Source organism: Saccopteryx leptura, chromosome 9, assembly GCF_036850995.1.
Source record: "Saccopteryx leptura isolate mSacLep1 chromosome 9, mSacLep1_pri_phased_curated, whole genome shotgun sequence".
Lineage (NCBI taxonomy): Eukaryota > Metazoa > Chordata > Mammalia > Chiroptera > Emballonuridae > Saccopteryx > Saccopteryx leptura.
The window spans coordinates 23,506,699-23,521,336 of NC_089511.1; the positions used below are offsets into that span (position 1 = coordinate 23,506,699).

The 14,638-nt window shown below is 54.8% G+C and overlaps 1 protein-coding gene across 2 annotated transcripts in view; it reads left to right on the forward strand.

Annotated features, from left to right (window-relative positions):
* The window catches only part of VAC14 (VAC14 component of PIKFYVE complex), a 103,110-nt gene that overhangs the window by 65,627 nt on the left and 22,845 nt on the right, over positions 1-14,638 (forward strand). The gene's annotated exons all lie outside the window — the stretch shown is intronic.

Consider the following 14,638-nt stretch of genomic DNA (forward strand, 5'->3'; position numbering starts at 1 on the left):
CAGAACCCCTGGGGCAGTGAGGATCATTAAAGCCATCCAGGGTGCTTGGGACCAGACTAGACTATCATGGTCCCAGGAGCCAGGGAGGCTTCTGAGGCCATGGGGGGGAGGGGTGTGGGAGTTGAAGGGGGATCCCAGCAAAGCACCCAGCCTGTACAGAGGCTTCACAGCACGGAGAGGCATGGAGAGTTCATTTCTCATTTCTCAGGGAAGGGGACTGAGAAGGCCCAAGAGGGAGGAAGAAGCAGAGGAAAGGGGGGTGGCAGAGGCACTGAGGTTTTCATTTCACTGAAAACCAGAGGCAAGGGGCAGAGGGCTCAGCTAGGTGGGCCGTACTAAGGGTCATGCCCCTTCCCTACAGGTCACAGGAAACCACTGACAGGGCTTGAGCAGGGAAATGGTGCAACTGGATTTCTGTTTCTAAAGATTACTGTGCTGCCGGGGAAAAGGCGTGGAGGGGCAAGATGGCTGTGTGGGAGGCTCTTGTCCAAGTGAGCGGTGGTGGCAACTGTTGGAGAATAGGAAGAGCGAGGGAATTCAAGAATGAGTAGGAAGTATAATCGGAGGGGGAGTTGGGAGTGACACTCAGGACTCTGGTGTGTCTGTGGGGTGGATGACTGTGGCAGTCCCTGGGATGGGAGCCCTGGAGGAGGAGCAGGGAGCGAGGAGGGGCCACATTTGAGGAAATCAAAGGACAGATGTTGAAGAAGCAGTTTGCTATACCTGTCTGTCAAAACAGGGGCCTAGGCCTGAGATACAGATCTGGAAATTAGTGGCATAGTCATTCATTTATTCACTCCCTCATTTATTCAACAGGTATTGACAATACTGATTCTGTGTAAGGTACCATTCTAAATGGTGCGCTTGTGGAGTGTTCATTCTTGGAGGACACGAACAGACAGTTGTAAGAGGGCAGAGAGGGAGGGGACCTGAGCTGAGCCCTTAGGAGCTCTAGTGTGTATAGGCTGGGGAAGGAAGGAGCCAGGAAAGGGGACTGAGAAGGCCCAAGAGGGAGGAAGAAGCAGAGGAAAGGGGGGTGGCAGAGGCACTGAGGAGAGATGAGGCCTTACCAGGTTCTCCTGGGAGGCACGGGAGGGAGCCACGGGGCCCGAGCTCGAGAGCTGAGTGTGGAGGTGAGGGACCTGGAGAACAGGCCAACGGATTGAAAGGATCGAGTCGAAGGAAGGTACAGGCTTGCCTAGCCAGAAGGACAAAGAACAGGACCACAGAGTCGCTGCCTGCTGGGAAGAAGGGGCTTCTGACAGTCTAGACTACCGGAAGGCATCCTGTGGTGGTGGAAGCTGTCACCACACACTGGCCCTGGGTTTGGATGGGCCTCGTGGCAGGGGCTGCCCTGTGCAGTGTAGGATGTTGAGCGGCATCCCTGCCCTTCCCCATTGGATGCCAGTTGCACCCCACCCATCCAGTTGGGACAGTTAAAAATGGCTTCAAACATTTCCAAATGTCCCCAGGAGCAAGATCACCCTGAATGAGAACCAAGGTTAGGAGGGACAGAAATGGAGTCTTATCCTCGTTGGCCTAAAGAAGAAGCTTGCCACAGTTCTTCATCCCATCAAGTTAGACAGTCGCTCGGGAATTGAAGTAGAGGCTAGATGTGGTACAAGAGACCCCCCACCAGGAAAATGATGGACTCTCCCCACACGAGTAACAGCTAACTTGATGTGGTTTCCCAAATTGCAGGGGTGTGAGCCCTCTGATGAGCCCTCTTTGCCTGGAAGACTTTCAGGGAGCTAGTGGAGAGAGAGGCCTTTGAGAAAGGCATTCATAGCTAGTTTCCCCTCTGGAGAACTAGGTTGTAATGGGCTCTTTCACCCTCTCTCAGCCTCACATACCCCATCATTGGCTTGGGGAGCGGGAGCTCAGGGGAGGAAGCAGCGCCCCCAGGCTGCGCCGAGCAAAAGTGCAGCGCCATGGGCTCACTGTCCTCACAGCCTCCAGGGCGGTGAGGCTTCCTTGCTCTGTGGTGTCACCTGGGCACCCAGGCCTGATGAGGATCCTCGTTTTGCAGAAGGGAGATGAAAGCCATGTACCCGATTAGTTGGAGCTGGGCTTCAGACCACCCCCCCAGGCTCTGCTGATTCTGTAGCTGCCACTTCATCCCTCCTGTGGGAGGGCAGAGTCAGGTGTCTTGTTGTGGGTCCCGTACAGCCTGAGAGCCAAGACCACTTGGGGCCCAGCTTCTCAGGGAGCGCCTCCCTGCTGATCCACCTAAGGCTCGTATACCCAGCATGGTGACCGTTCGCCTTCGTGGGGCACCCTGGGACCTCACGGGCATCAAGCTGGCCCCCACCCCTCAAGGCCACAGAGGTCTCCTGGCCCCTGGCAGTCCCACAGAGAACCGGGGCTAAACAGAAGGAACCCCGTGACTGGGCTCCTCACACGTGGCGTCCCTCTTAGTCCTTTGCTTCCTTTGTGCAGCTTGCCACTGCTCCCAGCAGCACCAGCACCTGTAGGCACACATAAAGCTGACAGCCACCTGGCCCTGCTTCCTCTGGGCCGTGCCGGTTCTGTGGACATGCTGCTCAGTAAGCCAACACGCCTGGTCGCGCTGGCTGGCTGGCTGGCCCAGGTCAGCCCAGGTCAGATGTGGGAGAAGCCTTGAAGATGTGCTTCCCCCTCTTCCCGTGCTCAGGGGCTGAGGCCCTTCATCAGAGTGTGCTGGGGATGCGCTCCGGGGGTGTCAGCCTGCTGCTTGCTTCTCGTCTCATTTCCTGGGTTTCTGCTGAGGCCTTTGAAGAGGAGCCTGATAATGATCCATGCAGGCGGCTGAGATGAAGCCCACGGGCCTGATAAAAACACGGTAATGACTTAACCCTCCAGGTGTTGCGCAAACTCTTAAGTTGCTGCTCTCAACTCCCAAGAGCAGTCATTGAGAAAAAAAGGAGAGCTTCTTCTGGTGAACGAGTCAGAAGCCATCATTTCTGCAGTAGTGCTTAGCTCCGGGTCCAGGAGTGGCTGCTGTCTCGAGGACAGAGGCATCTGGAGTTCTTGAAGGCAGACATCTGGTGGGAGTCTTGGTGTTGAGGAAGAGTCCTGATTTCTCTCAGGACCTAGAATGTTTCCTCTCCCCCCACACAGCTTTCCCAGCTGCCCTTCTATGGGGGTCAGGGGCCCCGAACTCCAGCCAGGACCCTGGGTGGATTGGACATTCTCTCTGAATTTAAATGGCCTTGTTATCTGGTGGACATAACAGTGGAGACACATACTGAGTATGGGGAAGCCATTGGCTCCAAAACCTCATCTCAGCCAGACTTGCTGGGACCTGCTCGTGAGCCCACGTATAGTTGGAAGATGAAGACAGGGTTAGGGGTGCTGAGAAGGGGCAGGTGCCAGGCACCCTTAGCCCTGCCTACACCCCCACCCCGTCCCCAGGACTGCACAGGCATGTAGGACACGGGTCTCCCACAGGCACTCAGAGCAGGATTAAGAGGGGAGTTTCTGAAGTAAAACAGACTTGGGCTCGAATCCCCGGTCCTCCAGTTTTAAACTGCATAACCTGTTTCCAAGCCTGCTTGCTTTGCCCGTAAGACAAAGATGCTAGTGCTGCCTGCCGACTGCAGAGAGGGTTACGTAAGACCACATGTGTTTCAGCGCGGCACAGCTTGATAAACGAGAGCTGTTGTCCGCCTCATGATACGGCCTCAACCTCCCGCAGTGGTCTGTAGGGAGGAGAACCAGACTCGAGAGGGTGGAATAAGTGAACCTTCTGTGCCGACAGCTGGCTCCGGTGCACCAGGCCTGCTGCCCCAGCACCCGGGGCACCCACCAGCGGCCCGGCCCCATGAAAACAACTCTGCCCCGGGTGGGTGTCTGTGTACATTTACTTCCCTCCTCCAGCCTCTTCCCACCCCCCTCGCCAGTGCCGGCGGGACAAGCGCAGACTTGTTTCCCCATGAACCGGCCCACTTATCCTCAGTAGAAAAGGCGAGGAGGGAGAAAACGCTGCCTCTTTGATAAACTGTGATATGAACTCCAGCATAATCCAACAGCTGGGGTCTTCACAGGCCTGCTTCTGTGCTGGGAAGGGAGCGAGGCTGAGGACGCCCCGCTCCGCCGGCCCTCTGGCCAGCCGGCCTTTGCCTTAATCAGCCGAGCCTTTCCCCTCCCCTTCCTCCCGGCCGCCTTGCAAAGAGGACAGCCGGAGAATGCTTCCTTTTTAACGAAGGGCTGTGCTGTGAACTCAAGGGCTCCCACCCCAGCAGGCCAGTTGATGGTGGCTGGGGCCCAGCACCCTCCCTGGGAGTGGGGTGCCCTACGATGAGGTGGGTGTTGGACAAGCATGGGCTGGGGGCCCACTGGGGGGGGGCAGCCATGAGGCTTCTTCCATGAGACCCTGGCCTCCCCCACCTCCCTCCCCAGGGTTTACATAAGAGCCCTGTGTTGGGGCGGGTGGAGTGGGGAATGGATTGGCCGCTGAGGTGGGTGGTGGGGCAGGGGAGCCAAGGCCTAGGAAGCCGCTGGAAGTTGGACTTGTTTTTAATTGCGGGCGCTGTGGGGAGGGCCTCCAAAGAAGAAGCTCTCTTTCATACTGCAACTGGGAAATTCCACTTTGCTGTCCTTGTGCGTTCCGCCTGTGAGACAAGTCCTTGGCTGGGGCCAGACGGCCACTGGGGCCGCCCCAGCAGCTGATCTGCCTGACTCCCCTCGCTCTCTGTAGCTCCCAGCCTCTGGAGTTCACTGGCATTGTGTACACCCCTTTTATCCAGTCTGTCTTTATACACGCCACCTTTCCTGCCCCGGGAGCAATGGCCAGGCCCCCAGAAGCTCTTTGTGCTAACGTTAATAGAAAATGAATCAGAGTAAAGTGGCAAGACCCAGATCTGTGGTTCAGTGGCTTTAAGAACAGCGTGCTTTGCCTCTGGCCCCTGGCCGACAACAGAGGGCTTCTAAGAGGTCCCACTAGGATCTCTTCCTCTTGGCCCTTTAATGGACTGCATTCATTTGCTCAAATTAATGATGATTTGTTGTGACAAACATGCACCAACCTAAGTCTGTCTGCTGGAAGAGACCCTGATCCACCTACCCAAAGGGCAGGCAGGTTTTGATCTTTCATTAGTTTGTACTCATAGGATTGGGTCCCCAGCTGAGGGGAAGGAGACAGGACATTGAACAGGGCTGGAGGAATTCTTCCAAGGAGTTTCCTACATCCCTCTCAGAAGCCTCTCCTTGCTGCTTGAAGTCAGTCCTCCCAGCTCCTGGTGTGACTCTTCCGGAGCTTTCCACAGTCATTCTCCCTGCCGCCACCCCCAGGGCAGGCTGAGGTACTTTTGTTGAGATGCAGGACAGTGAAGAGAGTGTGTGGCAGAAACGACCTTGTACAGCCAGCCTGTTTCTCTGCGCTCCTAATTGGGGACAGCGCCGAAGGACTGAGCAGCAGGCACGACCTGACACACCAGAGAGAGACCTGCCCTCAAAGATAGAAAGATGTCCCGGTGAACAGCAGAATCCAGAGGGCCCAGCCCTCTCTCTCCCATTGTCCCCTAACCCATGGCAAAGTGCCAGGCTCCTGCACCTCACAGAACCATCTGGGACCCAGAGGTGACAGGGAGGGCAGTGGCATGGCTTTGCCTCCTCCAGGCAGTCCCCACACTGTCCCTGCAGAACCCACTGTCATACACACTGGCCCCCGCTGTAGAAGTGATGTGTTTTCTTCTGGAAAATGGAAACACGTGTTGGGCCTTGCTAGGCCAGGCTGGGATTAATTAGGCTAGAGGGGGCCCTGCACAGTGTGCTCTGGAAGTGTGGGGAGCTTTAGAGGGGAGTGTCCCCATGTTCAGGGCCCTCCGATTCCTGTAACGGGGAACCTGGAAGGAGGCTGAGTCCACTCTCTCTGAGCGGGGCTTGGGGAAGGTTGGAGGTCACAGGTGAGCTTGGCGTGGGGAGGCCGTGTGACCCAAGCGGCCTTCCTCCCTCAGAGCATCCTGAAGCCCCTGTGGTGGGGGGAAGGACTCAGGAACCATTCCATGCCCACCACACAGGCATGCCTTTTGGACTCCTCAGCACATGGGTGCTGGTACCTGCTGGCCCTTGCCAGCCTCTGGTTGAAATGTGGTAGTCTCCACACCTGAGGGGCATCAGGTACCTAGCCCATGATGGCTCAGGCAGCCAGTAGGGTTTGGGAGGTGTTGTTAAGAACTGTTGCCAGGGGCTGAGAACTTGATAATGAGTTGCTTTCTGAAGTTTGAGGGGCTGTTTCTGGATGGAATCCACAGTCCTCTGGATCTATTTAACTTCACCTAAGGATGCCAGGAAACTAACAGTTTTGACCTTGGTAAGTTAGACAGCTGGGTTCATTAGCAAGTAGCTGATGGGTGTTATACTGTCACTTCTTAACCAGACAGCAGCCGCTTTGGGATTGGCCCCTGGAAGTCCTGTTCATTCTGCTCCCTCCTCGGGGTAGAGCTGCATCCGAGCCAGGACAGGCAAAGGGGTGTCCTTAGTTTTAAAAGTGCTTTTACAGTCCCTCCAGAGCAGCAGTTACAGAGTATCGTGTCCATCCACTGTGGGACGCTCCTCAGGAAGCCCTTTCATCCTCTGTTACTTCGGCATGGGTGTCCTCAAGCAGCCCTTGGGGGCCCCTGTGTTCTCCCCACAGTGGTTTCTGTTAGCCAATAGCCACAAAGCTCACACACACACTGTGCCTTCAGGAAGATGCACAGAGGGTTTCTGTCACTTGCAGTTTGTGAGAGGCTGTCCAGCCCAGCTGCCCCATCCGCATAGGAGGAGAGTTCCTGTCTGAGCGCAAACTAGAGTTGAGTGCTGGAGGACCCTGGCCTGGGGGTGGTCTTGGCACAACGGCAAGTCTCAGGATCTGAAGTGTATGATGGGACTTTCTTTAAAAGTTTGCAGCTTCAGCTCACAGGGGAGCTTTGGGGCTGTTGCTGTCATCATCATATGTTTAATGCCCCTGTAGCACCAGAGCATCTGCCCCCAGTGCCCGCACCCCAGGCTTGGAGGTACAATCCTTGCACAGTGCTAGGCATGGCCTGCTCCATAGGGGGCCATGCAGCCATCCAGAGACTCCGAGCTGAGCGTCTTGTCCTCCAGACAGGTGGTGGAGGCCATCGGGAACACTGCCCAGTTTCCTGGCTGGGCCTTGCTTTTCCTCAGCCCTCACTGGAAAGAAGCTGTGCTCTCGTGGCATCTCCCCATCTCCCCGTCAGCCGCAGCCTTCACCCACAGAGAGTCCCCACAGGCCCGTCCTGCTGTGACCTCCTCCTGCTGCTCTCTACCAGGGCTCTCATCCTGCGGGCCCCGCCTCCCAGCAGGAGTGAGACCCTGAGTGCATATGTGTGTCCTTCCCCGTCTTCCTTCTAGGCCCCCAGCCCCCGGACTCTGCCAGTCCATTACCCTGGCCTCCTTCCGGTCTGTATTTAGATGACATAATCTCAGCGGGACTGCCTGGCACTTGGACAGTGAATGCCTTCCTTGGTCTAAATCTCTGTTTCAGCTGTTGCTCAAGAGGACGTGACTCGCCCCCCTCCTTCCTCCCAGATGATTTGGTTTTTCTCCTGGTCAGTAGCTCACATCATTCCACGCTGGCCTCTCTGTCTCCGAAGCTGAGCTGAGATGGATTTCAAGTGCACCCAGTCCTCTCCCTTTCCCTGGTCCTCCATTGAGGGTCCTGTGCTGTACTGAGCCTCGCCTCAACGCTCTCCTCTCGGAAGCTGCTTCCCTAAGCGCTAAGTTTTACCTCTCTTTTCTCCATCTCTTCAGAAAGGGCAGCGCACGCCCCACCCCCCAGCTCCAGGTTCCCGAACTTAGGGCCATCTGGGCCTCCGTGTTGCTCCCCCAGAGAGTGACAGTGGCACTGTGTCTCCGTGTTGCCCTCAGCCTTGTCGGTAAACTCATGGCGCTGGCCGGGCTGTAGGCACAGTCGGCCCTTCCCGAGAAGGAAGCACGGTGTGCAGACTGGGGCTCCAGCCCTTCGTGCTGCTCAGGGGAGGACAGGTCTTGGAAGCTCTTCTCTGTCCCCAGAAGTGTTGGCTTGCCTTCTGCTCAGTTTTGCCATCTCTTTGGTAAAGCCATCCCCCTTCCTTAACCTGTAACACTTCCTGCTTCGTTGCCCCACAACTGCCTGTCTTCTCTCCCGTTCCTGACCAGGGCAAGGCAGCAGCCCTGCTGTCCCCCACCTGGATGCCTGCGATGCCTTTATTAATGTAAGCTGTCACCAGAGAGCGTCCTGTTGAGAGATGCCCACATCACAGGGTACTACAGCCCAGTAGCTACTGAGTGGCTACTTCGTTTTCGCTAATTGTCTACACCCCTGTAACGAGCTCTCAGATGAAGTAGAGCCACCCAGAGTCCCTCGTGTCTCCTCCCAGTTACTGCCCTAGCCTCCTCCCCTAAGTAGCCACTGTCCTGATTTCTAGGTTCATTTTGTCTGATTTTGAACTTTATATAAATGGAATCATACAATGTGTACTCTTTTACACAGTCTGGCTTCTTTTGACCCATCTTATGTTTGTGAGAGTCATCCGTGTTAGATGTAACAGTAGTTCACATTCTGTAGAGTGTCGTATTCCACTGTATGATGATACCATGATTCATTTACCCATGCTGCTATTAATGGATACTTGGGTGTTTTCAGTTTGGCACTATATGAATAATGCTGCTATGAACATCCTTTCACATGTCTTGGCGAACGCGTCTCTGAGATGTAGGTGGAGGAATCGCTGGATCAGAGACCACACCTTCTGTCTGGCTTTAGTAGATATTATCCGAAGTGGCTGCGCCAGTGTCCCCTCCCGTCAGGGTCGATGGGTCAGGTTGCCCACATCCTCCCCACCCTGGTAGCTGTGTGCTGATACCACCTTGTGGGCTTTTTTTTTTTTTTAACTTATTATTTGATTGATTTGAGAGAGAGAGAGAAGAAGGGGGAGAGAAAAAAAAAAAAGCATTCTTTTGTTGTTGCACGTAGTTGTGCATTCATTGGTTGCTTCCCATATGTGCCCTGACTGGGGATCGAACCCGCAACCTTGGCATTTTGGGACAACGTTTGGGCCTCACTTTGTGGTTTTAATTTGCATTTACCCAGTGACTAATGAAATTGAAGAACTCATTCCTGATTGGCCTTTTGGATATCCTCTTTTGTGATGAGCTTGTTCAAATCATTTCCCATCAGGTTTTCATTGCTTTTCTCATTGATTTGTGGAGAGATCTTTCTATATTCTGGATTCTAGTCTTTCTCAGATGTATATACTGTAATTATCTTTTCCTACTCTTGATAGCTCCCTTAATAGTGTCTTTTGATGACTAGAAGTTCCTTATTTTTATTTTATTATTAGTAAGAGAAACAGAGAGATGAGAAGCATCAACTTGTAGTTGTGTCACTTTAGTTGTCCATTGATTACTTATATATGCCTTGACTGGGGCCTTCAGCCAAGCCAGCAACCATGGGGTCTTGTCTATGATCCCACGCTCAATCTGGCAACCCTACGCTCAATCTGGCGACCCCACACTCAAGCTGGTGAGCCTATACTCAAGTCAACAACTTCGGAGTTTCGAACCTGGGTTCTCCATGTCGCAGGTCAATGCTTTATCCACTATACCACCACCTGGTCAGGCTAGAGTTCTTTATTTTTAATGTAGCCCAGGTGACCAGTTTTTCTGTACAGTTAGTTTTTTTTTGTTTTGTGTTGTGGTGTTTTTGGGGGGGATTAGGAAGGAGCTCATGAGAACTAACCATATAGCTGCCTGATTCTGGTTGGTATTTGTTAAACATTCCCAGTGAGCTGGATACTGAGTATAATCTACCTAAAACCAAGAGTCATTATTTCTCAGCTCTGGAAAGGGTCTTGGAGGTCATCTAGTTCAGGCTGCTTATGCTTTGTAAAAACAAAGATTCCTAGCTACCCTCCACCCCCACCCAGCTGAATTCCAGGGCGCTAGTGCAGCCAGGTGAGCCGTGGGCTGCCACCTGGGGCTGGGAACCAGTAATTGAACGGCATCGGTCAGCACTCTGGGTGGCAGGAGGCAGGAACCCAAGTCAAAGACACAAAAATGAGGAAGGGGCCTTGACTCTGGCCTGTGTAGTCAAACCAAGACCAAGGGCAGCAAATCCAGAAACTCAGCATTTCTCTGCGGTGCATCTCTCTTCTTGACCCATTTTGGTTTTTCAAGTGGCAGAGACATGACCCCTGTGTCACATGGCCATCATATTCCTGCAGGTTACACTCTGGGGGGAGCTCTGATTGGCTCACACAGAGCCACGGCAGCCCTATGTGAAGCCCACGTGGAGTGGGTGGCCGCAGCTCCAGAGCAAAGGGGCTGCTGTCCCAGGAGAAGGGGAAGGAGATACTGAGCAGTGAGCCCCAGGGGCCCGTCACGTGGCTGCCTTCCCGCGCAGTTTTCTTACCCGAAAAATGAAGACGGTGATCATCACGAGCTCCTGCTAATCCTTGGAAGGATTAACTGATGTAACAAAAATGTGCTCAGAAGAGTCTGGCAGCTGGTAACTGTGCAGTGAGGGCCCGCAGTGACTGATGGTCACTGTGATAAGGAGCATCCACCCTCCCTCTCGAGTGTCTAGAGAAGGGAGGTCCAGGAGGCGGTGGGTCGGGGTCTCAGCTGGGCCTGGCGCCCCTTCCCCCCCTTTCCAGCCCCTCACTCCCTCTGAGTCTGCAGGCTCAGCTCCTGTGAAGCAGATGTTCTGGGGTTGACTGTCACTTTCTCTTGTTTTCTAGAGAATGGTAAGAAAGAAAGCCATTGAGCAAACTTTAAGACTTAACCCCATGTGTCCTCCCTTCCTCTGTCCCCCCACCCCCCAGCCTAGCCCTGCCCTGTTCAGAGCTGCCTGAGCAGGGTTTTTTTGTTTTTGTTTTTTTCCAGAGACAGAGTCAGAGAGAGGGAAAGATAAGGACAGACAGACAGGAATGGAGAGAGATGAGAAGCATCAATCATTAGTTTTTCGTTGTGACACCTTAGTTCATTGATTGCTTTCTCATATATGCCTTGACCGCAGGCCTTCAGCAGACCGAGTAACCCTTTGCTTGAGCCAGCGACCTTGGGTCCAAGCTGGTGAGCTTTGCTCAAACCCAGATGAGCCCACGCTCAAGCTGGTGACCTCGAGGTCTCGAACCTGGGTCCTCCGCATCCCAGTCTGACGCTCTATCCACTGCACCACCACCTGGTCAGGCCTGAGCAGAGTTTTTAACGGCATGTGAGCAAAAAACACAATTCTCAACCCTCTGTTGAAAAAAACAAAGGTTGTGTTCAGTCAGGGACAAGGACTGGCTCACTAAAAACAAAAAGTGGGCTCTGGCCGGGTGACTCAGTAGATGGAGTGTTGTCCTGGCGCACCAGGGTTGCGGGTTTGATCCCTTGTCAGGGCACATAAGTGAAGCAGCGAGTGCACAACTAAATGGAGCTAAGTGGAACAAGTCAATGCTTTTCTCTCCCTCCTACTCTCTTCCTCTCTCTCTCAATCTTCCTTTTTCCCTCTTTTCCCTCTCTTTCTCTTTCTCTCTCTCTCTCACAAACTGCTAGGGGGGGAAATATTTTTTCTTATTTATTTATTTTTTTTTTGTAAAGCTGGAAATGGGGAGAGACAGTCAGACAGACTCCCGCATGCGCCCGACCGGGATCCACCCGGCACGCCCACCAGGGGCGACGCTCTGCCCCTCCAGGGCGTCGCTCTGTTGCGACCAGAGCCACTCTAGCGCCTGGGGCAGAGGCCAAGGAGCCATCCCCAGCGCCCAGGCCATCTTTGCTCCAATGGAGCCTCGGCTGCGGGAGTGGAAGAGAGAGACAGAGAGGAAGGAGAGGGGGAGGGGTGGAGAAGCAGATGGGCGCTTCTCCTGTGTGCCCTGGCTGGGAATCGAACCCGGGACTTCTGCACGCCAGGCCGACGCTCTACCACTGAGCCAACCGACCAGGGCGGGGGAAATATTTTTAATAAAAAAAATAATTAAAAGTGTGTGACAAGAGCCCCCAGGACTCTTACACCCTCACCTCCACACCTGGCTTCCTCTGTCAGCCCGTCCTGGGCAGGCCTTCCCCCCTGTGCATGAGGAACACCAGCCTCAGCGCAGACCTGGGCTGGAGTCTAGTGGGCCCATCACTGTGGCCAGAGGTCAGGCCCTGATTGTCCAGGACAGGGTCGTGTTCCCACCCTCAGACACAGGAGGAGCAGTTGTTTATGGGAAATCATGGTTCTAAACCAGAATCGCAGGCCATGGACCCTGGGGAAGAAGACCTGACCGGCACCTGCGGCCTGGTCTGGGTTCAGGTGCTGCCTGAAGGGGAGGTGAAGTAGGCCCCACAGGGGGCAGGAGTGGCACCCCTCCACTACCCCGGCAGCCGAATCCTCCATCCTTCCATGAAGTAGGGTGCAGAGAGGATGGAGCTCTGTCAGTGACCCTACACCTTCCAGGGACCGCCATGGGGGCAGATGGGAGTGGGCCACATTCAAGGAGTTAGGCCTCCAGCTGGTCCCTTCTCTGTGGCTTCCTTCCAGTTGCAACATTGCACCTGGCCAGAGACTAGAAGTCGTCTGCTCTGCCGTCAGTGGGGAGGCGGAGGTTAGACAAGGGGCTGCTCAGAGCCCTGGGCTACGATTGAAGAGAGACCAGGAGAGTCTCGGTCTGGATTTTAGGCTCAGTTCAGAGTGGTGAAGGAACCGTAAGGGTCAGCTGAGTACTTTGACACAAGGAGGACCTGAGGCTCTGATTTTGCTGTAAATAGTTAACCCCGCTATCTTTGTGTGGCAATCTGGGCCACACAGACCGGCCTGGTCACCATGGCCACCACTGTCCACAGACGGCGCTCCGGTGCGACAAGAGCGTTGCGAGGGGAAGCTTCCGGGCCCACAGGGTCTGCTCTGTGACTCTTCCGGGAGCACCTGCAACATGCCAGGCCCCACGCCAACCCTGGGCACACAGGGGACTGACAGCCTGTACCTCCCTCACCAAGGTGGCAGTCTGGTGACACAGGCAGATAGGTGACGAGACACCCCAGTGTTGTGATTTGTGCCCTAGAGGACACGTGGCGGGGTGCTCAGGTTTGGGCCTGTGGGAGCAGGGCCCCGTGGCTCCAGGGGAGACGGAGCCGTGACCTGGATCCCATGTTTCTCAGAGTGTAGATGGCGGGGTGCTCAGGTTTGGGCCTGTGGGAGCAGGGCCCCGCGGCTCCAGTGGAGACGGAGCCGTGACCTGGATCCCATGTTTCTCAGAGCGTAGACGTGCCCTAGTTTTCCTCTCCTCGGGCTCAGCTGAAGCTACGCCAAGAATCGGCTTTTAAAGGCTGCTTGTAATGTGGTTTGGAGCCAAAAAAATCTATAGAGCCAGTGCATTTGTGACCTTGTTGAAAATGCTTACTGAGGAAAATCAGAGGGGTGGGATTTCAAGTTTCTTTTTTCCTTTTTTAATTTTTTAAAAATCCATTTGGTCCTCCCCACCCCCATGTCTCTCCCTCCTGGCACACGCCCTTCTGGGCAGCCTCACTCCTCCAGCCACAGTGCTTGTCTCCTCCGCTGGTCCCCCACCCCCATCCCTCACCACCCCCCATGCTTCAGGAATGAAAAATACCAGTGGGCAAAAATAAGCAGCCCGGGCATAGGCCTGGGAATTAGGCCACAGCTTTCGGGCCAGGCAGGAGGCGGTGGTCTCTGACAATGGCACTGCCGGGAGCAAGGGCTCCCTCGGCCCCTCCCCTGTGAGGACAGGTGAGAGTCCCCCCCAGCCCCCTTGGAAGGGGCTGCTGCTGTGCTGGCCTAGGGAGGGCCAGGAATGTCATTTGTCATTGAGCACACCTGTCCCGGTGCCCACCAGGGACACGACAGAGGGCAGAGCTAGTCCCTGCCCAGCAGAGGTATCAGAGCGTGGTGATGCTCTGAGGAGCAGTGGGCTGGGAGGGGAGGCCCTGATGGAGGGAGGGGTCCAGAAAGCTTCCAGAAAGAGATGCTCTTTAAGCTGAGCCATGAGAGAGAACGAGGAACTAGCAGGAGGTGGGGGAGGAGGACAGGTGTTTATGCGTGGTGAGCATTCTGCTCAGAAGCCCATAGGCCAGGGCCCAGCACAGTTCCTGGCTGCCACACAAGCAGCCCCGAGGGACCCGGTGAACCACTGAAGGGCTTGAACAGGTTCAAAAACTCTCCACCTGCTGTGGGTGTGCAAAATTCCCTGGGAGGAGAAATTGCTCACAAGTGGCCACGTTGGCACCTTCAGAGTGGCACTGAGCCGCCCTGGCCGGATGGCTCGGTTGGTTTGAGCATCATCCCGAAGCACAGAGGTTGCAGTTTGATCCTCGATCAGGGCACATACAGGAAGAGATCACAGGAACAGATTAATATTTCTCTCTCTCTCTCTCTCACTCCCTCCACCCTCCCCCTTCTTCTCTCTCTAAAATCAATAAGATAAACATTAAAAAAAAAAAAAAAGAATGGCACTGAGGCCCCCCTTCCCCCAGCCAAGAGGAAACTGAGTCTGCAGGGCCTTCCCTGTGCGGCCCCCAGAGGTCAGCGCCCTGCTGTCCTCCAGAGCTCCCATGTGGCAGCTGCGGCAGCTGTGGCCTCTGCTTCCACCCCCACTGTTAGCCTCAAAGGCTAGTGAAGGAGTGGTTTAGGAAGCTGGCTGGAACATGGGTCTGGTTGCTACATCATTCTAGATGTTTCATTGGC